This window comes from Trachinotus anak, unplaced genomic scaffold (assembly GCF_046630095.1).
Source record: "Trachinotus anak isolate AG129_WGS33_773 ecotype Australia unplaced genomic scaffold, CSIRO_AGI_Tana_v1 ptg000016l, whole genome shotgun sequence".
Classification (NCBI taxonomy): Eukaryota; Metazoa; Chordata; class Actinopteri; order Carangiformes; family Carangidae; genus Trachinotus; species Trachinotus anak.
The window spans coordinates 7,940,718-7,967,261 of NW_027273867.1; the positions used below are offsets into that span (position 1 = coordinate 7,940,718).

Below are 26,544 nucleotides of genomic sequence, written 5' to 3' on the forward strand. Positions count from 1 at the left end.
AGGTCGCCAGGTTTTTCACAGCTATGGGGAAAGCTCTGACCAAGCCCTTCAGGTGGTGCATCAAGGGCAACCGTGATGACTAAATCATCACCATCACCCCACCCCCCTCCCCCTCCACACCTGCCCCCGCCCCCGCCCCCACCCCCACCCCCGTCCCCTTCCCCAATACGGCATTCATCTTGAAGGAAACCACAATCAGGTTCTCAAATCCTCACACTCACCCTCCACCTCACCTGACTTGTAGTAGGTCAGATGAGATGGAGGGTAGTGGAGAACCTAGAGAACTGCTTTCCTTCAAGATGAATGCCACCAACAGACCTTTCTCACAGCAGACATTTTGACACATGATGCAGTTGATACACCTTGATGGAGGCACTCTTGTGGTTTCCAAGTCAAAATGTCTGCTGTGAGAAACGTCCAGGCCAGCACGGTGGCTCAGTTAACCACTGAACCACCGTGCTGGTGTGGGTTTACTCCGGGTGCTCCGGTTCCTCCCACATTTTACATTCAAAAAAAATAAAAATTATAACTACAATTTCATTTTAGTTGTGTTTTTCTCTTTAAAGGTAGAAATATTAAATTCAGTCTAAAAAAGACAGACTAAAAATGAATAATAATAAAATTACAGTGTCTATGCATCAAGTGCATGTTTAATGTTCACATCATTACAATAAGATGAGCTTCACAGTTGAAGAGGTGTGGAATTGCATTTGCTTCTGCTGAAACCTAAACACACAAGGGAAAAAAGTGCAGTAGGTCTCTCGTCTCTGTCTGTGCCTAAAAAGGCTTAAGTGTGACTGTGCTGTTTGCTTTATTGTGTTGTGCAAGTAAATGTTACACTACACAACAAAATGAATGTAAATCTGCTTGTCACAGACCCTGTGCTCTTAAATTTGCCTCCATCACCGTCTAAAACATTCACAAAGCTGGTTCATAAAATGTTAGCAAACTGAGACGCTTCAGAGAATCGTTTCACACAGTTATAATTATAATGAAAAGATGATGTTGGCTAAACATCAGAGGTCAAAGTGGGATTATTTTATTAAAACATCTTTAATAAAAAGGAAAAAAAGGAAGTTAGCAAAGGTGTTTTAGGTCAGCCTTTGTTTTAATATGTTGTTAAGTTGAGAATAGTGTTGTAATGTAACTGTTGTGCAGTCAATTATGAGCCTGTTCATCATTCAACTAAAGAAACTGTACAAGTGGTTTCAGACATGTTTGATGGTTTGTTTCCCTGCAACTAAAAAGGTTTAAGGCAATTTTTTTCCTGAAATGAACTGAGTAAAAAATGCAGATGCTGAATTTTTTGTGTGGTACACAGCAAATTCTGGCCTTTGGAATAAACTCTCTGAGAGTTAAAATCAACTCAGTGTGAGTGTATATGTGAGACCATCAAAAACACTCTAGGGCAGAGTTAAAGTATTTAAACCTTTTCAGGAGTTAAAACTGAACTCGTGAGTTAATTTCAATGTGAACTCTTTCATAGTGTTAAAGTCAACACTTAAAATATATTTAATTTTACACTTAATGGAGTTAATATTCCAAAACACTTAAATGTTTTTGATGAAAATGACAACAAAAAACACCATATTGATTAGTACCTGCCTTCCATTTATTTAACAAATCCATACAGTGTTCAAGAGTCTATGCTGTATGGACACATGTGTCACAGGTTACATTTTGGAGGTTACAAGTTATTTTCTTAACAGTGCTAACACATTAAAGCATACATAAAATCACATTTAAAACAAACTGCCATGACAGTTTAACAATTGGGAAGTCTTACAATACAAATGACAAAATAAATGTGTATATTTCAACATACTGTATCTCTATGTATTGCATAATCTGAGGAAAATGCATGAAGTGCAACCATAAAAACATTGTTCACTGTACATAAGTCTGATAAGATTTTTTTTTTTTAAATCTCTGTATACTGGATTGTGTTATCATGAGTTAGACTGTTGACTTTAAACATCTAATTAACATGCACATGAGAGTCCAATACCAAACAAAAAACATCGACATATTAAATAATACAACTCTGACAATATAAAAACATGAATCACACCCACAGGACATTTTGGCATCACACCATTTGAAATGCCTTAGTCTCACTCTTTCTAGAACCAGTATCTTCCGAGGCTTGTCCATACTTCTGAATAACTCTTCTATAGGAGTTCTGGAGGCACTATCGGCTGGCATAAAGTTCAATACTTGGTCCTTATTATTAGGCTGCACACCTCCCATAAACTCCTCTAAATTCTCAATTGTGAAAAGAAGTATAGTATTTGGTACACTGCCTCCCAAAAGTTTGGCTATAATGGAAGCACACATATCTTTGATGTGAGTGGACACTGAAGGGCCTGCTTCAATATTTTGGCTTTATTGTGCTTTTCAGTGTCATGGTCAGAAGGGGTCTAATGAGGCAATGATGTCAGTATGAGCATGTATCTTAATCAGATGTCTTCTAAATCCTGAATAACTAGAGAATTGCAAGCAACATCCTTTTTGAACATATTTTAGTCTCAGTCTTTTCCCAGGATACACACCATGAATTAGTCTAAGGTGCCTGAACAACAGTAAAACTGTACCAAAGGATGAAGCACAAAGGAAACATTTCAACATTTCTGCTGCTTGTTACTATTTGTTCAACAGCCTTGCTCTCAACTCTTTTACTTTTGGAGTTTCTTCTGTTGTGTCCATATCAATGTTGTACAGAGGAGTCTACAAAAATGTGTACAGGCTGGACAGAGCATCGTCATATTTCACAAAGAAAACAAAATGTGACTTGAACAACTCATCAAATGTTCCCAAGGATGTACATGACTGACATGGGAGAAGCTTTCTACTGAAGACTATGGAGAAACTGAAAACCTCTGCTTTCAAAGTCCCTATGGCCAGAAAATAGGGCTGGGGGTTTCCTTCAATTATAATGAGGTGATCCTCCAGGCTCTGGCAGGACTGAAACACAAAGAAAAACATTTAAATAAAAGCCATTAGTTTAAAAATTATGCATGAACCACAATATTTGGAACTGGATTGTATTGTCTTGACAAACCTTGTGAAATCTCAGCAGATGATCAGCTGCCTCTCTGCCTCTGATCTTCTTTGGCCGCTTCCTCCCAGCTGCTTGTGAAGTGAGAAAGTGCAGCAAAACAAGAAGAGACGCCATGTCGCTGTCCCACTCTGCACACAGTGTAAATAACACAATTTACTTAAGAATATCTGTCTTCACATTTCTACCTTGAGGAGGACAAGGTTACTTCTGTCTTCTCTTATTCATCTAACATTTTAAACCTCACTACTCTGAGTGGGCAAGTCATTACAAACTTGTGCTGTGCATTGGTCAATTCCACAAACTTTATCTTAATAGACAGATTCAGGTTTGATCAAGGTGGGGAATTGTGGAGCCATAAAAACACGGAGTCTTGAGTTTGAATATTTCAGAGTAGAAACATCATAGAGCTTCACTGATAAACAGCATACAGGATGTAGATGATACTGTCAGACAAGACTGTCAAACTATAGACTAAAGTCCAGCTGAAATCATTTTCGTCATCCCTTTCTGTAGTCAAAAATAATGTCAACATGTTATTTAAATGTATTGTTTTTTAGTAAACATCAAATTCTCCTTTCTTCTGCAAGCAGTCAAGATTTTTTGACAACTCATTACTGCCCTAATGAAGTATGACTGTTGTAGTACTACCTGGCTCATCAGCAGTGTCAGATTCTTCATTCAGGGCAGATTTCAGCTGTTTCTTCAAGAGAGGCGTCTCTCTGAGGGCCCGAGCCTCTTGGAAGATCTCATCTTTAAAACTGATGTTGCATTTTTCCAGGAACCGGGAAGAGGTCTCTGCTCCAAACATCAGTATGAAATCTTGCTAAATCTAATAAAGGGAAGGACTACCATTCGAATCACTGAATATAAACTGAGTATTTTTTTCAAATGTTTTTCAGATTCACTTAAAATTTGTTACCTACCAATCCCTTGGTGTCCAAGAAACGGGAAAACATTTGAAGTATGTCTACTGATCGCTGTGGATCACGGAGCATCTGCTGACAATAGTGAAAGGTTTCTCTCGTCTTTTGGAAGACAAAGTCACGGTCAGTGGTGTGGTGAAGAAGAGACCTGGCCTCCATGCATTCATCTTGGATTTTCTGGTCATCTATGGAACCAAATATTCTCGATGATGTGGGACCTCCTCTGAGCACTGCTCTGTTATGGGATGTAGATGTGGTTCTGGATTGACGTTGCAGAGTCTTGACACACCACTCAAGAAAGCCTGTGTTGCTCTGAATGTCATAGAAATGTTCCTGAAAATAAAAAGGGAATTTCTGTTTGAAATGTACACAGTAACAGTCTATATGTGCTGCTTATACACACACACACAAAAAAAAAAATCAATAAACCACAAAGTAACCACCATCACTATTTCACACAATGGCTACAATGCAAACTCAATTCAATTTTATTTGTATAGCGCCAAATCATAATATACATTATCTCGAGGCACTTTACAGGGTAAGATCAAGACCTTACTTTGTTACAGAGAAAAACCCAACAGTTCCCACAAAGAGCAAGCGCTTGGCGACAGGGGGGAGGAAAATCTCCCTTTTAACAGGAAGAAACCTCCAACAGAACCGGGCTCAGGGTGGGCGGCCGTCTGCCTCGACCGGTTGGGGGTTTAGGAGGAGAAAAAGGGGGGGTGGGGGGAGGAGAGAGGAGAATAGAGAGAGAGAGACCAGGAACAGCTGTGCTAAGCTGTGCTAAGCTTTACTAAACAGGACAGTTTTAAGCCTGATCTTAAAGGTAGAGAGGGTGTCTGCCTCCCGAACCCACACTGGGAGCTGGTTCCACAGGAGAGGAGCCTGATAGCTGAAGGCTCTGCCCCCCATTCTACTCTTACAAACTCTGGGAACCACAAGTAGACCTGCATTTAGAGAGCGAAGTGTCCTATTGGGGGAATAGGGAACTATGAGCTCTTTAAGATACGATGGTGCCTGACCATTAATGGCTTTGTAGGTGAGGAGGAGGATTTTAAATTCTATCCTGGATTTTACAGGGAGCCAATGCAGAGAAGCTAACACAGGAGAGATGTGATCTCGTTTCCTAGTTCCTGTCAGTACTCGTGCTGCCGCATTTTGGATCAATTGGAGGCTTTTTACTGAATTTCTGGGACATCCTGACAATAAAGAGTTACAGTAGTCCAGTCTTGAGGTAACAAATGCATGAACTAGTTTTTCAGCATCCTTTAGACACAGAATGGATCTGATTTTTGCAATATTGCGCAGGTGGAAGAAGGCTGTCCTAGAGACTTGCTTTATATGTGAAGTAAAGGACAAGTCCTGGTCAAAAATGACACCAAGGTTTCTGACTGTAGCACTGGAGGCCAAGGTGATGTCATCCACAGTCAGTATATAATCACATAGTGTATCTCTGAGGTGTTTTGGGCCAATTACAATAACTTCAGTCTTGTCTGAATTTAAGAGTAAGAAATTATCCAGGTTTTTATGTCCTTAAGACACACCTGAAGCTTGACTACCTGGTTAGTCTCACCTGGCTTCAAGGATAAGTACAGCTGGGTGTCATCTGCGTAACAATGGAAATGTATCTGATGCCTCCTGATAATGTTTCCCAGAGGAAGCATATCTAGACTGAAAAATATTGGTCCTAGCACAGAACCTTGTGGAACTCCATGACTGACTTTAGTAATGACAGAAGAGTCATTATTAACATGAACAAACTGGAGTCTGTCTGACAAATATGACTTAAACCAGCTTAGTGCGGTTCCTTTAATGCCGACCATATGCTCTAGTCTCTGTGATAAAATCTTATGATCGATGGTGTCAAATGCAGCACTAAATCTAGAAGGACAAGTATAGAAACAAGTCCATTGTCTGAGGCTATGAGGAGATCATTGGTAACCTTAACCAGAGCTGTTTCTGTACTGTGATGGACTCCAAAACCTGACTGAATATCTTCTAACAAACCATTCCTGTGCAAATAATCACATAACTGGTTTGCAATGACCTTCTCAAGGATTTTGGAGATAAAGGGGAGGTTGGATATAGGTCTATAATTGGCTTAAACATCTGGATCAAGAGTAGGCTTTTTAAGTAGAGGTTTAATTACTGCAACTTTAAAAGCCTGCGGTACATAACCTGTTGATAAAGATAAGTTAATCAGACTTGATATAGAGGTGTCGATTAAAGGAAAAACTTATTTGAACAGCCTTGTTGGAACGGGGTCTAGAAGACAAGTCGATGGTTTAGATGAAGAAACTGTTGAAGCGAGCTCAGAGAGATCTACAGGAGAGAAACAGTCAAAATATAAACCAGTTACAGTGGACTCTGAGGCTGCTGAACTGGACAGTACATCTGAGCCAGCTGTGGGGAGGAGATGGTGAATTTTTTCTCTAACAGAGACAATTTTATTTGTAAAGAAGCTCATAAAGTCATTACAACTGAGGGCTAAAGGTATAGATGGGTCAACAGAGCTGTGGCTGTCTGTCAGCCTGGCTACAGTGCTGAACAGAAACCTGGGATTATTCTTGTTTTCTTCTATCAATGATGAATAATCGGATGCTCTGGCTTTACTGAGACTTTTTTTATACGCCAATAGGCTGTCTTTCCAAGCCTTTAGAGATTCTTCCAGGTTAGTAGAATGCCACTTCCTTTCTAGCTTAACTCACATATCCCTTTTTTGAATCTGGGTTCTTCAAAGATGGGAAGAGTCACACAATCCTGAGGGAATGAGACTCCTCTGTTGCTTTACTTACAGCTCTCCTGCAAAAGCAGTATTGTTTGTGATAAGATTCTTCAACCCCATACAAATGAGAATCTTATGTTGTTAACATCAAGCCTCTTACCTTTTCACACATGTGAGCTACAATGATGTTCACCATTAATCACCTGGTGGAATCTTTCAAACTCCCAGTATCTTCATATTCTTTAGTCACAGTCATCCTGCTGGCTAGGACGTGAGAATCTGCGCCACTGTCTACATTTGGTATAAAATAAAAAACATCAATGTACAACAAATACATCATTTTTTAACCCAAACAACTAGTCCAATCTATTGATCATACAAATGATAAATTACAATATTTTTTCAATTCCTTCATTTGTTGGGCCTGAGGTCTGGTAAACTAAAGAGCAAGATGTATAAGAATGAAAGTAATACAATGACATTTCTTGCATGGGCGCTGTCCATGAAAGCTTGGATAGTCTGACATCCAGGATCACTTGTGTCACTGCTTAAAGTTGAGACGTAGAACGAATCTGTTAGATTGGGGAAGCAAGGCCCTTCACCGTCTTGCTGCTGCACAGTCAACTCTGAGGATCACAGATAACAAAATCAGGATACAGGGCACATACAATCAAAACCAACCACCACAAAAATACCATATATGCTAGGATGCCACTGAGTGCCAACAAATGTCACATTTTCATTCCAATCATTCACCTCAGCCGGTGATTTTACGAGCAAGTTCCTGCAAACTTCTGGAGGGACTGCTAATCAGTGAAATCATTTGATGCAGTCTTTAGTGAGAATGAAAGCCTGCAGACCCATCCAAGACACATGCTGTCTCATCACTTATGTATACTGACAACAATTCAACATTTTCTCCTGTTAAGCATTAGAAATTTTATGATAACTAATGATAACTATGTGCTTGATACTCTGACACTCTCATGGGGTCAGCTGTGATCACACAACAGTATACATTTGGTAACAGTGTAAATTCTGGTTGGGGAAAATAACCTTTCTTCAATCTGTGCTCGTCTAACATCTACAGTACTGCTATGGAGAAATAAAATAAAACTAACTTCAACTGTAGTTTGCATTTTAGAATATTTTATGTGTTTATATTTTATAAAATCACTCATGATGAAAGATTTTTATGTGTTACCACAATGTAGCAAAACTTTAATTTACCCCAAAATCACAACTTGCCTCCAAAAAAATCACATGGACATGTTATATTTCATTATAACATTTACTATAAACAGACTTACCAGGAGGTGTGAGTGTCACAAATCCTGTCAGGTCTGAGCAGCACAGCTGTGTTCTTGTGTAATTCTGCTAGTTGAGGGTCTGAAATTCACATGATACATACAATTTATTGTGGAGAGATTATTTTTAATCATATTTTTTAATATATTTTTTATTGTGGTAGCGCAGAATATCAGACAAATATTAGCACTGTTTCTTTCACAGTTAAGATACAAATCTCTCATAAACATCCACAAAACAACACACAGAACAAAACAGAAAGTTATTATCAACTTACCATCATCAGTGAGATGATACAACACACTTCTCTGGCTGTGGCAAGTTCAGGAAACACGTCCTCATCCACCTCTATGCCCTGCTCGTCATTTTCTGGCATGAGGAACTTGTGCTGCACTGAAGCATAAAAATCAAAACTTCATTCACAAGATTTTCATCACTTCCCCTTTAATGACTTCGTACTAAACATACTTAACTTACCTGCACTGATAAAATATGAGAAGCTGACTTCTTCCAGTTTCACATATTTCTTTGTCTCTCCATGTTTCACCTTCATCAACATCTTGACCACTGAAGGATAAACAAGACAACATTTACCAAGAATAAAAGCAGCACTTGAACTGTCAGTGTAACAAGTGTCTTTATGGGAGCTGTTCATAGCGTATTAATCCATTCACATGTTCACGCCTTGTGTTAGCATGACTTCATCCTCCACCTCCACTGTTTGCTTGTTAGCTAGGCTAGGTTTAGCCACTGAGGCAAGTGTCCCCAACACTTACTTGATGAACTGTCTCTCCAACACTGGAGACAATGTGGTGTTGCTGGCTAAGATGTTGTCTTCACCAGGACTGCAGGACAGTTTTTGGATGATGGATGGACCATGGATGTATTATCAGACCTTCTTATAATCTTATAATACATCTATGGTTGGGATTTATATACAGTCTATGGTTGGGATCCTCCGAAGGTTCTGCGATGTAAAAAGCACCTCAACCCATCTTGTTACCGGATGTTATGCTAACTTCAGGTTGACGTCTCTGCCAGTGTTTTTAAAATAGTTCAATTTGTTTAAATAAATAAATAAATAAATGAAATGCATGTTTTGTTTTGTTTTTTTGTTTTTTTTTTTAACAAAGAATTTCTATTTGTCTTGCTGAACAGGGAGGGGAAAATATAAATTTGATCTTGAGTGAGGCCTCAGCTGACAAAGCATGTTTTCAATCAAGAGTTTTTAAATGATCCATGTTGATTTGGTCATATTGTACATTTTATCCCCTGTTGGAGAAGCCCAAAACAGACTTTTACTTTTATTTTTAGAAATAAAAGGCAAATGCAAGTGTGACCAAATTTGTAACTGTGCCCTGGGATAAATCAGAATGGTTCACAATTTATAGTCATGAGGTTTTTTTTTCTGTGGCATCTATACTCTGAAGGTTCCCACCCGGAAACGTTCCCCCGGAAACGTTCCACTAAGGTTCCCGGGGGAACACTCAGCGAACTGAGCGGCCTTGCAGCCAATTTTTTTCCAGTGGCCACTCGTGGTATTGCAGCGAAAAATCCCCCTGCGGCCCAAAAAGCATTTTTCCCATAGACCACAATAGTAAAAGAGAGGCCTGTAAAACTTTTAAGAGGACACCTCCAGCTGTGCACACAGCCAAATATCAATCTTTCTAATATATATTTTTAAGCCATGGGGTTTTAATCTTTGTAAATGTAGCCGGGTGAACTGGGGTTACAGTGCTTTTTGTGTATTTGTTGGGTGATAAGGGAGTAAAATAGGTTACTGTCACTTTAACACCAGCGACTGCAAATCTCGCGAGAACTCGGAAGTCCCATGATACCTGACAGACCCGCGAAATATTGCCGACCGTGAAGCTAGCGACTGCTATGGTGTGTAATTGTCAACTGTGAGGATATAAACATACTGAAGAACGGTAAATCACAGAGTGAACAGTTAGCAGAGTCAGTAGATGAGTGTTACAGAGCTAACAAGCTGGTGTGTGACGAGTAAACGCACTTTGTCAGTGGGAGCATATCGTCAGGTGCGTGTGAGGCTGTCTCCACTCTGCTGAGGACGGAGCTGAGCGGCGGATCGGCGTAAGTGACACAATGAATGATAAAAGTCCTTGTTATGGCGTCATATATTGTTTATTTTACGAAAAAGTGTGATTTTGTATATTGATGCACATTACAGAGGGGAGAAAGAGGAGTGTTTGTATGCTGTGTCCAGGTGTGAATCGAGGCTGTAGACTATCCACTGGACGTGAGTGAGTTTATGATTTACATGTTAAAAAGAAGTTATTTAAGTTCATGCAGGATCCGTTGTAATAACATGTTTGAATGCTGAAAATATATCTTTCTGCTTATTTACGTTATTTCACTGTAAATGATGGTGGTAGTGATGTGGCTGAGTGTCTTATTTTCTGTTTATGTAGGAAAGCAGACACTACTGTTGTTTGTCTGTGTTTAGTGAAGGTTAAAGTTCACAAAATCAACTTTGCTGAGAGGGAAAGCAGTGTTTTGGTTTATTTTTTTTTTATTTGAATGTGTTTCATACCACCCTCAAAATTATAAAATTAATGCTGTAAAAAAAAAAAATCCGTAGAATTTACGGTAAAATACTGGCAGCTGTGGTTGCCAGAATTTCACCGTAAAAAATATGGTACAACACATATGGAATTGATTTTACAGTCAGCAAATGCAAATGGTAAATTATAAAGGAAATAAACAATTAAGCCCATTGTAAACCAAAGTACAGACTATAATTGATAAACTTTAAGAACCTCTCTTTGCATATACACATTCTCTGTGAAAAACAGAACTTGTCCAGTATACTCACAAGGCAGTTTTGACATCTTGAAAAGACAGTGTGTGTCCATACATATGAAGGATAGTCCATAGAAGAAATAAACATCATGAAAAAAGGAGCCACTTGCCCTGTGTTGATCAACACCAATGAGTCACTGAGTCCAGACTTGGCTGACGAGGGCTCTTAACATGGACATGGTGTTCAAGAAACTGGAACTTAAAGCATTCAGCGGTCACCAGTTCTGCTTGAAGACTCGTATGTTGTCCATCTGGTGTCCACTGTAGACTGGCATGATCCTCTCTGCAGCCAGAAAACAGAAACAAAGCAAAGGTTAGATTGATGCAGTGCCTGAGCATGATGCCTACAGAGATAAATTCAGCCTTCTGTTGTCAAACTGAGCTCCAATGAGCTATACATAGAAGGAAACCATCACTCTGGAATATAGTTTTGCAGGTGTAACCCAGGTTACTAGGCCCTTATTAGTAGTCCAGTTCACCAGTTAATTGATTAGATCAATAAATAAATAAATTCATACTTTTTGTGACAAATAAATAGAGTTTGATTTAAAATTATCTTACATAAAATGAATAAAAAGGATTTATGATTAAAATCATAAATATGTCAATAAATAGATTAAAAACATTAATATACATAAGTCATTTATCTGTTTGAAAAAGAGTATTTTGTTTTATTTCAAGTGTGGCGAATGTGCCTTTCTCAAAGTGTACAAGATTCAGCGGCATGAGGAGTTGGCGGGATAGTCACGTAGCTTAACCGTCAGGGCGTACGTGCAGTCCTGTTGTTTTTGCTTCTGTCTCTGCCGGGCCTTCGTCGAGGTGGCTGCATGCTAACCCTTCGCTGCAGATATTACAGTTTTGTGTGAGAGAGCCAGATATTCCAACGTCTGTGTGACTTTTATCACCGGCGCAGAGAGCGAAGGATAACGTAAGTTGTGTTTATTAGCATCCGTGGCGCTAGCTCAAGCCATTAGCCACATGTCCTTCGCTAAATTATATTTGTGAGGTTACACATTACTGAACTCCTGTGTTCCTGTCTCTTAAAAAGCGGAACCTGGACTGATGAGAGCCGTGTACTCTGCTTTGTGCCCGGAGTGTGTGTGTGTGTATATATATGTATGTATATATGTGTATGTGTATATATATATATATATATATATATATATATATATATATGATGCTTGAGCCTCTGGTGAGTAAACTTTATTGATAAAAGTCCGGTAAACGGAGTTGAAATGTGCATCTGCTGATGTTAATATAGATGAACAGGCAGTGAATTCATGTGTGTTGTGTTTAAAAAATTGTTTTATATTACGGTGTTTTATCTACATTACTCTCACTCCGTGTTTTGTTTTTTTTCCTGAGAGTGAGTGGCGGGGAAAAAAAGAAGAGATGAACGGAGAGAAATGTTCAGCCATTTTGCATTTTGTCTCATGTCAACCCTGAGAAATGTGTTCAGTTAATTTAATGACAGTGAAGACTAGTTAAAATGAATATTAAGAAACAATGTTACAATATACATCTATAAATATGTGTGTTTATATGCATTTATTTACATTTAAAAGTATATTTTGTTCACATGAATATTACAGTAACCCTCTTTTTGGCCCTTATAGGCCGGGTTTCTTTTCTTTGTATGAATTCCTGGATTGAGATCTGCATGAAGACTTCTTCTTCTACTTCTGCTTGGATCCCTCCCATTCTGTAAAGGTAGAAGGGAGCCTCAGTGGTTGTGGCAAGCCACCCAAAACAGAGACTGATTTATTTAGAGACTGGGTTTATTGAAACAGTTGTTGATATCTCATGTGTGTGCTTAAGATTTGAATTTATTTTTTTTATTTTATATATATTTTTTATTTTTTTATTTTATTTAAATCAACACAATGTAAGACACTAAAAAAACTTACCTGTTGGTCGTGTGAATTCTTTACTCTGTCATTTAATGCACATTGCTAATACCCCTTTCTCCTGTAGCGATCTGGACTTCTGATTTTTCTGGTCCACGAGGTAATTAATGCACTGATAAAATAAACTGTATCTCCCAGTCTTTACCACTAGCAGTTAGAGCAGAGGCAGGTTACACAGGTCATCAGGAGTATTTCATTTATTTTATTGTATTAGTGTGAAAGGTAGAAACAGTCACTTTTGAGGACTAAGTGATCATCAGTATTTGTTTCACCCTTGTCGAATTGCAGCCTAAATCCTGAATCCTGTCCGTAATACTGATTTTTTTTTTCCTACTGTATGTTTGTATGAAGCTGTTGGCACTGTGCACTTGAGGGAGATCGATTGAGTGAAGTTTGAGTTGTGCTTGCATCTACTCATTGGGTCCAGACTTGACTGAAGACAGGTGGGACAGAGTCTCATACAGACATGGTACAATGTTAAGGAAACTGGAACTTTGGGCAGGTTTTGTCATCATTCCTGCTTGAAAATTCACCAGCAGTCTTCAATCAGGTGTTTACTGTGGACTGGCATGAATCTCTCTGCAACCAGACAAAGAAAGACAACAAAGAAAAAATTGTTAATGATAATAATGATAATTATTATTATATAGCACTTACACTGTTGCAAAGTGCTTCCCACAACAACAACAACAACAACAACAAAAAACAAAACATTAATTAAAGAAGTTGGAACAGAAAAAAAATTCAATGGTGAATGAAGAGTAGGTTTAAAAAATCTCACAAAAAGGCCAACGTTTAAATATGATTTCAGGAGGCGCTTAAAACAGTTAACAGATTTAGCAGATCTAATAGTTTGAGAGAGAGTGAGGGAGAAATTGTGGAGGCTACAGCTGAAAACACACCATGCTTTTGATTTGACATCGACTCAGTGATTTAAATTTTTTTAAGGATAGTTCCGAGGATTTACCCTGAAGGAACTCCAGATAACAGGGTAGTAGACATATATGGGAGACATAATTATTGATGTGGCCATGTAAATATTTGACAGGTATGAAGAAACAAAAACATTTAATGGCAGCACCAGTTCAGAAGCCTATCTATTTAAATGTACTCACTGAAGCTGAGTGCTGATAATGATGACGACGAATCAGAGTACTGGCCATACCGCATTCCTGCAAAGTTGACTGCCTTGCATTATCCAGCTGCACCGTGCTGTGGAGAAGGTGAAATTATTTGTTAAAAAATGGTATGGCTAAGGTGTTAAAGGGATCACTCTCACTTGTTGTGTTATCTTTGAATTCGCCTAGATCAAGTGTTAATAAATGTTTCCTTCGTAATACATCCAAGTCAAGTACAACCACTAGTAGACTACCTGAAAGAAAGTGTAATGAGATATAAGAAGACAGGATATACATCCCCTCAAGTGAAATATGAAATCATCAACTCTTTCACTCTTTCCAACACACAGATTACAAATTACAATCAAATGACTCAAAAACATGAGCAGCTGGGCCAGCCAAAGACCATGTAACACATATTTTTAATATCACAGCGGCCAAGGTTCAATTGTGGCTTGGGCCACGCTACATATCATCCCCTCTCTCTCCACTGTGTTTCTTGTCTATCTCTAGTGCCACTGTCCAGTAAAGCAGAAATAATATCTTTAAAAGTTAAAAACAAAAACAGTTTTTTGGCATTTACATGGATTAGAGACTCACCATTTTCCTGGCTGACACAAAGCCATTAAGTTGTTCCCTCTAAGTCCATAACCAGTCATAGAACTTTGGATGCAATGCCTGAAAGGTGACAGTAGCATAATATTTAAATATTAACACTTGTGAAAGAGACAAGCTAATTTATACAAGTGTACAGATAATTAAGAGAATTTGCTCTTACCATGTTAAAAGATGTATTGGATGTCTTCAGTTTACCTACTGTAAAGGAGAATCTTAGCAACAATGTCACCAGCCTTCAACCTACTCTGTAGTGTCACAAATGCACTGAAACACAAGCTCAAATGTTCTTCAGTTTTATTAAATTGAATGCATGAATACAAAATGTTCACATAAATTTAAAAGAATATACTACTAACTAATATACTCAGTGGGCATTTCTACCCCATGCAACCCCACTGATCCTTTTAAAACTAATCTCACTCAGCACTTGTTATACTGAACAGTGCTTTGCTGTACTTACACTTTAGCACTTGTTATATTGAACAGTGCTTTGCTGTACTTAAACTTTAACACTGACATTCAGAACTCTGTCAGTTAGCTTTGAAAAGTCCTTGTCTAACATGTCTCTCTCCATTCACGATCAGAGAGATCAGCGATGAGGGTGAGGACTCTCGGGTTGACTGACTGCTTCTTGTGTTTTTTTGATTCCACCTTGGTGCCCTTCTCTGGGTTGATGTTGAGGAAACACCTTTGTGAACACAAAAATTCATAATCAACCAATATATACAGTGATTTGTTCTAAAGGAGGAAATTAAAAAAAATATTTCTTTACCTCTGAAGGAACTCAAGTGTGGAGCCCAGATCCACGGGATAATGAATGTTGAAGCAGTAATAGCTTCCGAGCATGAGGCAGACGGCAGCAATGAAGGTGGGGATGTGGTCATTCACGACTTTGCGGTACGGCAAGCATGAACTGCCTTGAAGCATAGCAAGAGGTTCCTGTAAAAGCAGAAAAGAATTAACAGCACATTAGTTATTACCATTCAAAAGTGTTGCATGATATACAGAAATTAAGATACTTCAGATTCAAAACGTTCAATTAGAATTTCCCATTGATCGGTACCTCAACATCCTTTACCAAACTAACAGAGGAAAATGCATGACATTGCACTGTTTTCATACATCATCTTGTGCTAACTCTGCTAACAACTTCTTACTTCCAGCTCACTTGTTTTTTGCCACCTTGTGGCCTGCATGAGTCACTGTTCACAATATTTTAAATTAAACTAGGAAATTCCCCCCGCGGGAAATTTTGAGAGTGAGACAGTGCGCAGCAGTTGGGGGTGTTTGCCGACTTCCTTTTGAATTCAGCACATGTCACCAAGAGGCTTTTTTGTAGGTCTTAATGAGTTAGACGTGGATTAAATTTCATAAATCTAAATAATAATAATAAATTTTATTTAGAAGCACCTAAATCCAGGTCAAATGTACGGCAGGGGCCGCTTGTTTGAAATCTTCTAGGGGGCACTATTGAGCTATTTTGCCACTTCCATATAACTATTGAGTATAGATGTATTCAGGACGGGACTCTAATCAATCCTGTGAAATTTGGAACTGATTGGGCAATTCATGTTTGAGTTATGGCCACTTAGGTGGAGTTTATTAGTATGGCATGTGTGAAAGAGCCAAAATGGCTGCTTCACACTGACCACTAGGGGCAAAGAACGCGGCAAAGAACTCTCTCACCTTGTTAAAAATTAAACTCATATTAAAATGAGGTGTCGGTGAGCTGCTTTTCTCGCTGCATCCAGCAACATATTCAAAGTTGTCATAATGCAGATCCTCCAGTATAACTTTGACGATATCAGATGCTGCCTCCTGAACATCCAGAACATCCAGAGACATGACAGACAGGGAAGAATCTTCTTCTGTCACGTCTGGTGTCTCGCTGGACCCTTTCATGAAAATGTCAGTCACAGCTTTCGTTGCTAAGGGGACAGAGATCTTGGACTTTATGCTCAGAGGTGTTTCACATTTCTCTGGTTCCTCTATTTCAAGGATCTCTGATGTGGACTCTGAGCTTTTGTGTGGGGCAGACTCGATGATTTCTGGATGCCAGCACTCTCCCAGGCACTGGAATTTCAGGTTCTTCAAATATCTTGTCAGACATTTGGCAGCATGAGACACCATTTGAGCAAGAGACGTAATGTTGGACATGGAGCCACTGACAAAAACAGCAGGCTGTGAAGGCCAGACAGGGCTGCTGATGGCCACAGACACAATAGAGTGGACTTTTTGTGAAACTTCCCTCTCCACTAGTGCTGTCAGCTGTTCAGCACTCTCACATTTCTCCTGTGGGACATGAAGAGCGACAGCAAAGCTATCAGAGAGAGAGTCTCCCACTTTTGTGTTGAGGTTCTGCAGAGATGTGGTTAAATCAGCCTGAGTTTCCTTCCTGTGAAAACTCTCCTCAATCATGGGTTTGATCATTCTCAAAATGATTGTAGTAGATTGAGTGTCTGTACCACTTCTGTACACAAGTCAGCCAGCATAGCAGTTGTGGCTGAGTCGGGAATCCCTTCAGCTAACATGTTCCACTATACTGCAGATATAATCTGGATATAATATATAATATCTGGATATAATATATCGGGATATGAGATTTTGGTCATATCGCACAGCCCTAAATGAAATTATAAAAATGTATGGAATGCTGTTTTATCCTTGGTAATACTTGAAAATAAATTTTGTTGAAATGTACTTACTGGTTTGTTTCCAGGCAGCCACCAGTTTTCTTGCTTGGATTGGTCTCAGTACTGAAAGCAGATCAGCTTCCTGGATGAACTGGAAATCCTCTGTGGTCTCCACCCCCAAAGATTGTAGTGTCTCCTCTAAAATATCTAGCATTGAAGCTGGGAGGTCTGGCATCACCTTTGTAATGGCGCTCCGTATGTTGCTTTGGTGTGCATCATCCATTTCTGAATATAAAAGAGAGATAATAATAAAGTTTTAACACCAGAATGACAGCCCAAGACATTAGGGATGCTCCGACTGAAATTAGCCGATCTTCAGTAATCAATATCAGATCAGCAAATCCTGATATGATATCAGGATCACAATAAAGCCATATTATAGCTTTATTGTTATCGACTGCTCAACACTTGAGCCATTTCTCAGCAGAGTTGGTGTTTGTATGCTGCGCAACACTGAGTTTCCACCTGGACAGCTATAGCAGGCGGACCAGGTTAGCACAAACACATGCGTTAAATGTGTTTATTCCTAACATAAGCTGAACTACATGTTAGCTGCTCATGTAAACCTGCAGTGACCAGCATTTTGCACCACTTTCTAAGGCCAAAGACTATTCAAAAAAGATCAGTAAAAAAATTGGATCAGCCGATATTTGTCATTAATAGAGCTAGACAATACAGATATATGATATGAGACTAGAAATCATCATATCGTTAGATTTTGGATATCGTAATATCGTTTTCCTGGTTTTAAAGGCTGTATTACAGTAAAGTGATGTAATATTCTGAACTTACCAGACTGTTCTAGCTATTCAAAAATTTCCCACTTGCCACTTGGTCATTACATCCACATTACTGATTATTATTTATCAATAATCTTATTATGTACATTTTTTGTGAGGGGGAACTCCAGTCATCCCTACAATATTGTCACAACATTGAGAGGTATTTTGGTCAAAAATACTGTGTTTTCTTTTGCCCAAGGAAGTCCTGATGAAATTTAACGTTCAAGGAAACTTTGATGTTCAAATATTGACTTGATTCATAATGTAATGTATATTTATCGATTGATATGAAAAAGATTATAGTGATAAATGTTTTGCCATATCGTCCGGCTCTACTCATTCACAATCGGTGCTTGGCAGCAAAAAAAAAAAATGTGATCAGAGCATCCCTGCAATACATCCATTAGTGTGACAGCACACTGTTTTAAATGGAACTATTTGGCATCCATGCTTAATGTAAGATGACAATGGATAGTAATCAATGAAGTCAGTGATGTTCACACACTGCATCTTTTCATTGTTTTTCCTTACAGAGTACATATGGTACTGAGGAATGAATTCAGCCTCGTACACTGAGACCAGAAAATGAACAGTGTCATTTTTGATCAAAATAAGCACGAGTTCACCAAACTCCACGGCGTCCATGCTCCCTGTGACGAGGAATTGTCCTTTCTTGTATGACGTTCCTTTATACAGCATTTCTAATGTGACCTTTGTGTTGGTCTCTGTGAAGTCAAATGGTCTCGCTGCATCTTGAATGGCTTTACTATAGAGTGCTGAATAAAATGGAGTACCATCTTTGACTTGTAAGACAGCTTGACCCATTGGTCCTGCTGAAAGATACGACTGGAAAATCTGGTGTCTTTCAGAGAGTGTAAGGCAGAGGTTTTTGAAATTCTTCAAATTTCTTGCACATCTCTTGAAATAACTGTGCTTACTTTCAAAGCGCATTGTCCATACTCTGATCAAGGGACCAAATTTGACCGTATTTGAACTGTTTAATACGCCGATTCAGAGAGGAGTAGGTGAACCATGCCTTTTTCTTGATGAAATACTTCAGATACAGTGCTACATCATATGACAAAACACCTTCAAAGATGTCATGACCAAGGCAAGGTGGCAAACCTGGCTGACAGACATTAAAGTATTTCAAACTGTGAACTACTGACTTGCACTTCACTCCTTCCACATCTGGGGTGTCTTCAGTCTGGAGGCGCTCGACAGCTGCGTTGTAATTCTCAGCGGTGCGCTCTGGTCCACACAGATTAGGATCGTCACCTTGAAATTGAGATCGGGTTATTAGGCAGTACCTACAAAAATACTTTGAGCGACTGAAATTTTCAGTAAAGCCACCAATGCAATGCGAGCCCAAATTATCTCCACCAATGCAATACAAGGTTCCTTTAACTGTTTCATCTGATAGTACAATCCCATTCTCCTCCAACTCCTTCAAGTCTGCTAGTAACTCAGAGTTACTACTTTAGCATGCCCAAATGCTTTGAAATCTTTCTCTCTGCACAGTAGAACAAGTAACGTGGTCTGTGTTTGACTGTACATGAAGTGGCAGGTTAGCAACAGATGCATAGACAGCTAATACCTTATGTCTTGTCTTTGCAGAACCTAAAGGGTTATCGACTTCAAAGGCATCTTGGTACAGTACTAGCTTGAGACATGATGGATTCTGAGCAAAAAACGCATTGGATTTGAATATCTGACCATCACTAATGTCACTTAGAAGATCTGTGGGAGACTCAGCTGAATGCTCCCCTGATTTCTGCCACAGGTCAGACTCTAACAGGCATTTCAAAGTCTCTCTCACAGGCACATAGTAGGCAAACCTATCTATTCTGTTCTCATCTCTTCCTAAAAACATTTTCTTTGGCTCCACATAGTTGAACTTTTTTTTGAAAGTCTGAGTTCTTGAGTATGCTGTCCTCATTGGCCCTGTGTGACATGCAGAGAACAGATCAGATCCCCTGACAGACTCACAAACTCTGGTGATATCCTCATCTGTTAATGATGTGTCATTTTTTAGCAGGGCCGTAAGTTTACTCAAACTATATGTCTGACCCAACTCATGTATGTTTTGTATCTCCTCAACAATGTTCTGTATGGTCGAAGCAGGTAGTAGAAACTCACCCTGCAATTTCAAGTAGAATAAAGAGACATTTCTGAGAAAAACATCACTATAATCCTCTGATATATCCATATCACCCTCATCTTTACCTGTTCCTGTACTTGTCTCATTCACTTGAGCGCCAAAGTTATCTGACTCAGTTTAAACAGATGATTGTGAAGCAGACTCTCTGAAGTCACTGATACTGATATCTGTAAGGTCTCTGTGTTTCCGTGACATGTGCGCGGTAAATGAGGATGTGACACTGGCGCTCACACATCGCCATTGCGCATTTAAAATCATGAACAGCCGTCCCCACAGTAATGGGAGTAGGAGCAGATGCACTATGCCTCCGGTAAAAATGCGCCTTAAAGCTCCATATCTGCAAAATGTCTGCTTGCAACCGGCGCCAGTGCACTTAAATAAACAACGTGGTTCATTTCTATGGAGTTTGCAATGAAGTACATAATCCCTCAAAGTCTTAACCGACTTGCTACAGAAGTTACAGCTAAACATTTTTCTAGCATTAGCAACGTTAGCTAGCTAACGGTAATCGAACGTGCTCCCCTGAAGAAGAGACTCTGCTCCTGTGGGCGCGAAGAAATGGCGGTGAACTGATTGTAGCTTCTGTTAACTCCGCGGTCTTCTCTCTGTCTCTCTGTCTGTCTGTCTGTCTGTCTGTTTCTCTCTCTGTCTCTCTCCTCAATTCAATAAAGCTGTATTGACATGGAACAACAACAAACACTGCTCCTGTGGGCGCGAAGAAACGGTGGTGAACTGAAATACAACATTTCTAGCCTCCGTTAAAGCTAGGGTCTACGATTTGAAAGACGAGGAGAACATTTTGAAAAAAGCGCCCCCCCACACACTACCCCTCCCCTCTGAGCTAAATATACCATACTTTTTAACATTCTACTTCCTATAGAAATGATGGTATGATTTAATGGTTTTGTATCATAAACTTAAATGTAAACACCAGCAAAATCTGTAATTCAGCCTGAATGATACCGTCAATTTTACGGTAATTACACGCTTGTGACATTACGGTATTTTACCATGAATTTTGCAAACTTTTTATAACATTCACAGTAAAATTCCGTATTTTCTACTTAGTAAGACCGTAAAATTTAAAGTTATTTACTGTTTCTTGATTTACGGTAATTCAATGTATTTACTACAGTGATATACTATTTTTGATTTTACGGTATTTTAATGTTGCTATTTGACAGTTTTTTACCGTAATTTCTACGGGCATTTTTTACAGTGTGTGTTCTGGCTGAGTACAGTCGGGGAATAAAAGAACCCACGAAAAGTATTTCTTTGTGTCTGGTCCTCTCTTGTGACCTGGCCACATAAAAGTTTTTCAAAGCTCAGAAAAGTTTTTTTTTCTCTGAGTGACGTCACCACTGTGTACATGGTTGCTAGGTTACTGCTCGTGACGTCAGGACGACAACAAGTTAGTGTGAAAAGTGAATAAACAAACAAAGGCCAGTTTTCTTCTACACACATCAAGATACATTGATTTTGTGATTTTTTTGAAAAGCAAAATAATTCTCAGTGCTTAATCTCACTGTCAAATATTGAAGCGGGCCCTTCAGTGTCCACTCACATCAAAGATATTTGTGCTTCCATTATAGCCAAACATTCAAATATATCATAGCCATTTCAAATGGTGTGATGACAAAATGTCCTGCGGGTGTGATTTATGTTTTTATGTTGAGAGTTGTCAGAGTTGTATTATTTAATATGTCGATGTTTTTTGTTTGGTATTGGACTCTCATGTGCATGTTAATTAGATGTTTAAAGTCAACAGTCTACCTCATGATAATACAATCCAGTATACAGAGATTTTTTTTTAAATCTGATCAGATTTATGTACAGTGAACAATGTTTTTATGTTTGCACTTCATGCATTTTCCTCAGATTATGCAATACATAGAGATACAGTATGTTGAAATATACACATTTATTTTGTCATTTGTATTGTAAGACTTCCCAATTGTTAAACTGTCATGGCAGTTCATGATTGACTGCACAACAGTTACATTTTCACAACACTATTCTCTACTGAACAATTAACATATTAAAACAGAGGCTGACCTAAAACACTTTTGGTAGCTTTTTTTTTTCTTTCTCTTATTAATTATGTTCTCATAAAAATATCCCACCTGGAACTCTGATGTTTAGCCGACATCATCTTTTCATTATAATTATAACTGTGTGAAACGATTCTCTGAAGCTTCTCAGTTTGCTGACATTTTATGAACCAGCTTTGTGAATGTTTTAGACGGTGATGGAGGCAAATTTAAGAGCACAGGGTCTGTGACAAGCAGATTTACATTCATTTTGTTGTGTAGTGTAACATTTAGTTGCACAACACAATAAAGCAAACAGTGCAGTCACACTTAAGCCTTTTTAGGCACAGACAGAGAAGAGAGACCTACTGCACTTTTTTCCCTTGTGTGTTTAGGTTTCAGCAGAAGCAAATGCACTTCATGTCTTCTTTGTAATTCCACACCTCTTCAACTGTGAAGCTCATCTTATTGTAATGATGTGAACATTAAACACGCACTTCATGCATCGATACAGTAATTTTTTTATTATTCATTTTTAGTCTGTCTTTTTTAGACTGACTTTAATATGTCTACCTTTAAAGAGAAAAACACAACTAAAATGAAATTGTAGTTATAATTTTTATTTTTTTGAATGTAAAATGTGGGAGGAACCGGAGCACCCGGAGTAAACCCACACCAGCACGGTGGTTCAGTGGTTAACTGAGCCACCGTGCTGGCCTGGACGTTTCTCACAGCAGACATTTTGACTTGGAAACCACAAGAGTGCCTCCATCAAGGTGTATCAACTGCATCATGTGTCAAAATGTCTGCTGTGAGAAAGGTCTGTTGGTGGCATTCATCTTGAAGGAAAGCAGTTCTCTAGGTTCTCGACTACCCTCCATCTCATCTGACCTACTACAAGTCAGGTGAGGTGGAGGGCGAGTGTGAGGATTTGAGAACCTGATTGTGGTTTCCTTCAAGATGAATGCCGTATTGGGGAAGGGGGCGGGGATGAAGGGGTGGAGGCGGGGGTGGGGGCGGGGGCAGGTGTGGAGGGGGAGGAGGGTGGGGTGATGGTGATGATTTAGTCATCACGGTTGCCCTTGATGCACCACCTGAAGGGCTTGGTCAGAGCTTTCCCCATAGCTGTGAAGAACCTGGCGACCTTGGACTTCTTCTTCTTGGGTGGACTGGGGAGGGCATTCACATGGATTTCAAGATACTTCACAAGAGCATCGTCAAAAGATGGATCATCTGATGCTGTTGCAGCCTCCAGTAGTTGCTCTGGGCAGACAAACTCCTTGTGAAGATCCTTAGTCATGGCCTTGTTGATTTTCTTCATCTTGTCCTTGGTCTTTCTGAAATCAGAGTTGCGTATATTGATCTGATCGTGCGCCACATCTGTCAGACGCTTGGTGATGGCGTTGATGTCTACCGCCTGTGGGGATCCTGCAGTTGTGCTCGGGACTTTTGTGATGAGCCTCAGGAGAAGAGCAGTCATGAGGTCGTTGGTCATCTCGTCTGTTATAGAAGAGGAGCTATCAGATGACCCTGCTAAGAGCCCCTTACCTGGCTCCTCAGGGGTTGGCACCTGACTGGGTTGACATCCTTCAGGACTGGGGTGAGAAACTGGTGGAGGCTCAGAATATTTCTCAGGAGATTCTCGCGGTGCCAAGTCACGACTATCGACATGGTCCCTGACATTCACACCTTCATCATTGAAGGATTCAGATACTGCAGCTTCACATGGAGGTGGTGTCTGACCTGAATAAGGTGTAGCCTGCTTGTCGCTGACTTCAGGGGACTCTGGCGCGATGGTGTCATTTGTTTCTGGTGTGGACAGCATGTTTGAGATAACCTCTTGGATGTCACTGAGTGCACCAGACACTTCCTCACTGTAACTAGTTGTCTCTGAAGGCTCTTTGTCCAACCAGAGTTGCAACTTCTGCAGGAACTTTGCCACAGCGTCCTCTGTCATGGCGTAAAGAACTTCAGGAGAAAACTTTAACCGAATGGTGCCCACCTTCCTCTTGAGTTCAGAGATGACAGAGTTAGAAAATAATCTGTCCATTGAAAATGTGGGAACCTGATACGTCCGACCAGCCATCAGATGCCCGTACACTTTGTCGATCAGTTCCTTTGAAAACTTGTTGATCTTGTCACTGGCCTCCATGTTCTCTGGTGTTTTGCTGGCATGTCCTGTAGAATCCTCCGGCTGGAGAAGCTTGTCAAACAAGCTGTCCACATCAGTTTTTAAGGTCTCCAGACTAACTGTGGACTTCTTTGTCTCCAGGCCGATCTCGCTCGTCATGCTGGTTGGACTGGGAGCTTCAGGTGTAGTCACTGGAGACTCTTGAACAGCTCCTGGTAGCAGGTATTCGTCTTCGGTGAGTCTCGGCTGAGGGGACACTGAGCTCTTCTTGAGACTCACCAGGAACTCTGAGTCTTGTGTCTTCAACTTGCTCTTCAGCTCTGCCATCATTTTGTCAAACTGTTCCTGGGCAAACCTGGAAAAGCTGTGTTTGCGATATTTTTGGTTGGCATCAGTGGTTCTGTCTGAAGGTCTGGCCTGTGCAGCAAAGAACTCTCTCACCTTGTTAAAAATTAAACTCATATTAAAATGAGGTGTCGGTGAGCTGCTTTTCTCGCTGCATCCAGCAACATATTCAAAGTTGTCATAATGCAGATCCTCCAGTATAACTTTGACGATATCAGATGCTGCCTCCTGAACATCCAGAACATCCAGAGACATGACAGACAGGGAAGAATCTTCTTCTGTCACGTCTGGTGTCTCGCTGGACCATTTCATGAAAATGTCAGTCACAGCTTTCGTTGCTAAGGGGACAGAGATCTTGGACTTTATGCTCAGAGGTGTTTCACATTTCTCTGGTTCCTCTATTTCAAGGATCTCTGATGTGGACTCTGAGCTTTTGTGTGGGGCAGACTCGATGATTTCTGGATGCCAGCACTCTCCCAGGCACTGGAATTTCAGGTTCTTCAAATATCTTGTCAGACATTTGGCAGCATGAGACACCATTTGAGCAAGAGACGTAATGTTGGACATGGAGCCACTGACAAAAACAGCAGGCTGTGAAGGCCAGACAGGGCTGCTGATGGCCACAGACACAATGGAGTTGACTTTTTCTGTAACTTCCCTCTCCACTAGTGCTGTCAGCTGTTCAGCACTCTCACATTTCTCCTGTGGGACATGAAGAGCGACAGCAAAGCTACCAGAGAGAGAGTCTCCCACTTTTGTGTTGAGGTTCTGCAGAGATGTGGTTAAATCAGCCTGAGTTTCCTTCCTGTGAAAACTCCTCAATCATGGGTTTGATCATTCTCAAAATGATTGTACAGAGTGTCTGTACCACTTCTGTACACAAGTCAGCCAGCATAGCAGTTGTGGCTGAGTCGGGAATCCCTTCAGCTAACATGTTCCACTGTACTGCAGAGAATCGTTCAAAATATTTGTTGACTACGGGCAAAAGAGCCTCGGGTGTGATGACGGTTGGGTTGTCCATCTGGGATCCGGATCGGTCCATCGCAGACAATTCTTGTGTCACTACGCTGCTGTAGCTTCGCTTTGTTACAAACTTACTGTAAATGTTCAGCAGTGTTTGAATTTTCACTGTTCTTTCAGAGTGTGTGCTTGAAGTCACTTGTCTGGAGTGAAAATGAAAATGCAGATTTTAAAAGCCAGTTTACCATGGAGACTTTCCACTATATGACGTCATGACGTGGATCAAAGGCATTTCCTTCCATATCTACGTCACAAAGGCAATTACGTCTCTCTCACACACACATTCACGCATGCGTGCACAAACAGAGGCGCGCATGCGCACACAGACGCTCCACAACTCATCATTAATTAATTAAACACGACAATCAAGTACAAATCTAGTTTTTTTTTTTGTTTTAAATAAGTGGAATTATTTTTTTAATTAAATTGAAATTATATCTTTATTATATGTACTATTATTATTAATAGTATTATTAGCCCTCAGTTGTAATGACTTCATGAGCTTCTTTACAGATAAAATTGTCTCTGTTAGAGAAAAAATTCACCATCTCCTCCCCACAGCTGGTTCAGATGTATTGTCCAGTTCAGCAGCCTCAGAGTCAACTGTAACTGGCTTATATTTTGACTGTTTCTCTCCTGTACATCTCCCTGAGCTCACTTCAACAGTTTATTTATCTAAACCATCATCCTGTCTTCTAGACCCCGTTCCAACAAGGTTGTTCAAAGAGGTTTTTCCTTTACTTGACACCTCTATATTAAGTCTGATTAACTTATCTTTATCAACTGGTTATGTACCGCAGGCTTTTAAAGTTGCAGTAATTAAACCTCTACTTAAAAAGCCTACTCTTGATCCTGACGTTTTAGCCAATTATAGACCTATATCCAACCTCCCCTTT

At 39.8% G+C, this 26,544-nt stretch overlaps 2 long non-coding RNA genes across 2 annotated transcripts; one reads left to right on the top strand and one right to left on the bottom strand.

The window, feature by feature from the left end:
* Positions 1-4,292: 4,292 nt before the first annotated feature.
* Positions 4,293-7,330, bottom strand: LOC139633586 (uncharacterized). The gene is made up of 4 exons (XR_011693787.1): positions 7,193-7,330; positions 6,873-7,003; positions 6,696-6,789; positions 4,293-4,317 (listed from the first exon to the last, which is right to left on the bottom strand). It is a non-coding gene; the product is annotated as an uncharacterized lncRNA (long non-coding RNA).
* A 2,541-nt stretch (positions 7,331-9,871) lies between these two features.
* LOC139634440 (uncharacterized) lies at positions 9,872-13,446 on the top strand. Its single transcript, XR_011693963.1, has 3 exons — positions 9,872-10,114; positions 10,212-10,280; positions 12,460-13,446. It is a non-coding gene; the product is annotated as an uncharacterized lncRNA (long non-coding RNA).
* Positions 13,447-26,544: the final 13,098 nt, after the last annotated feature.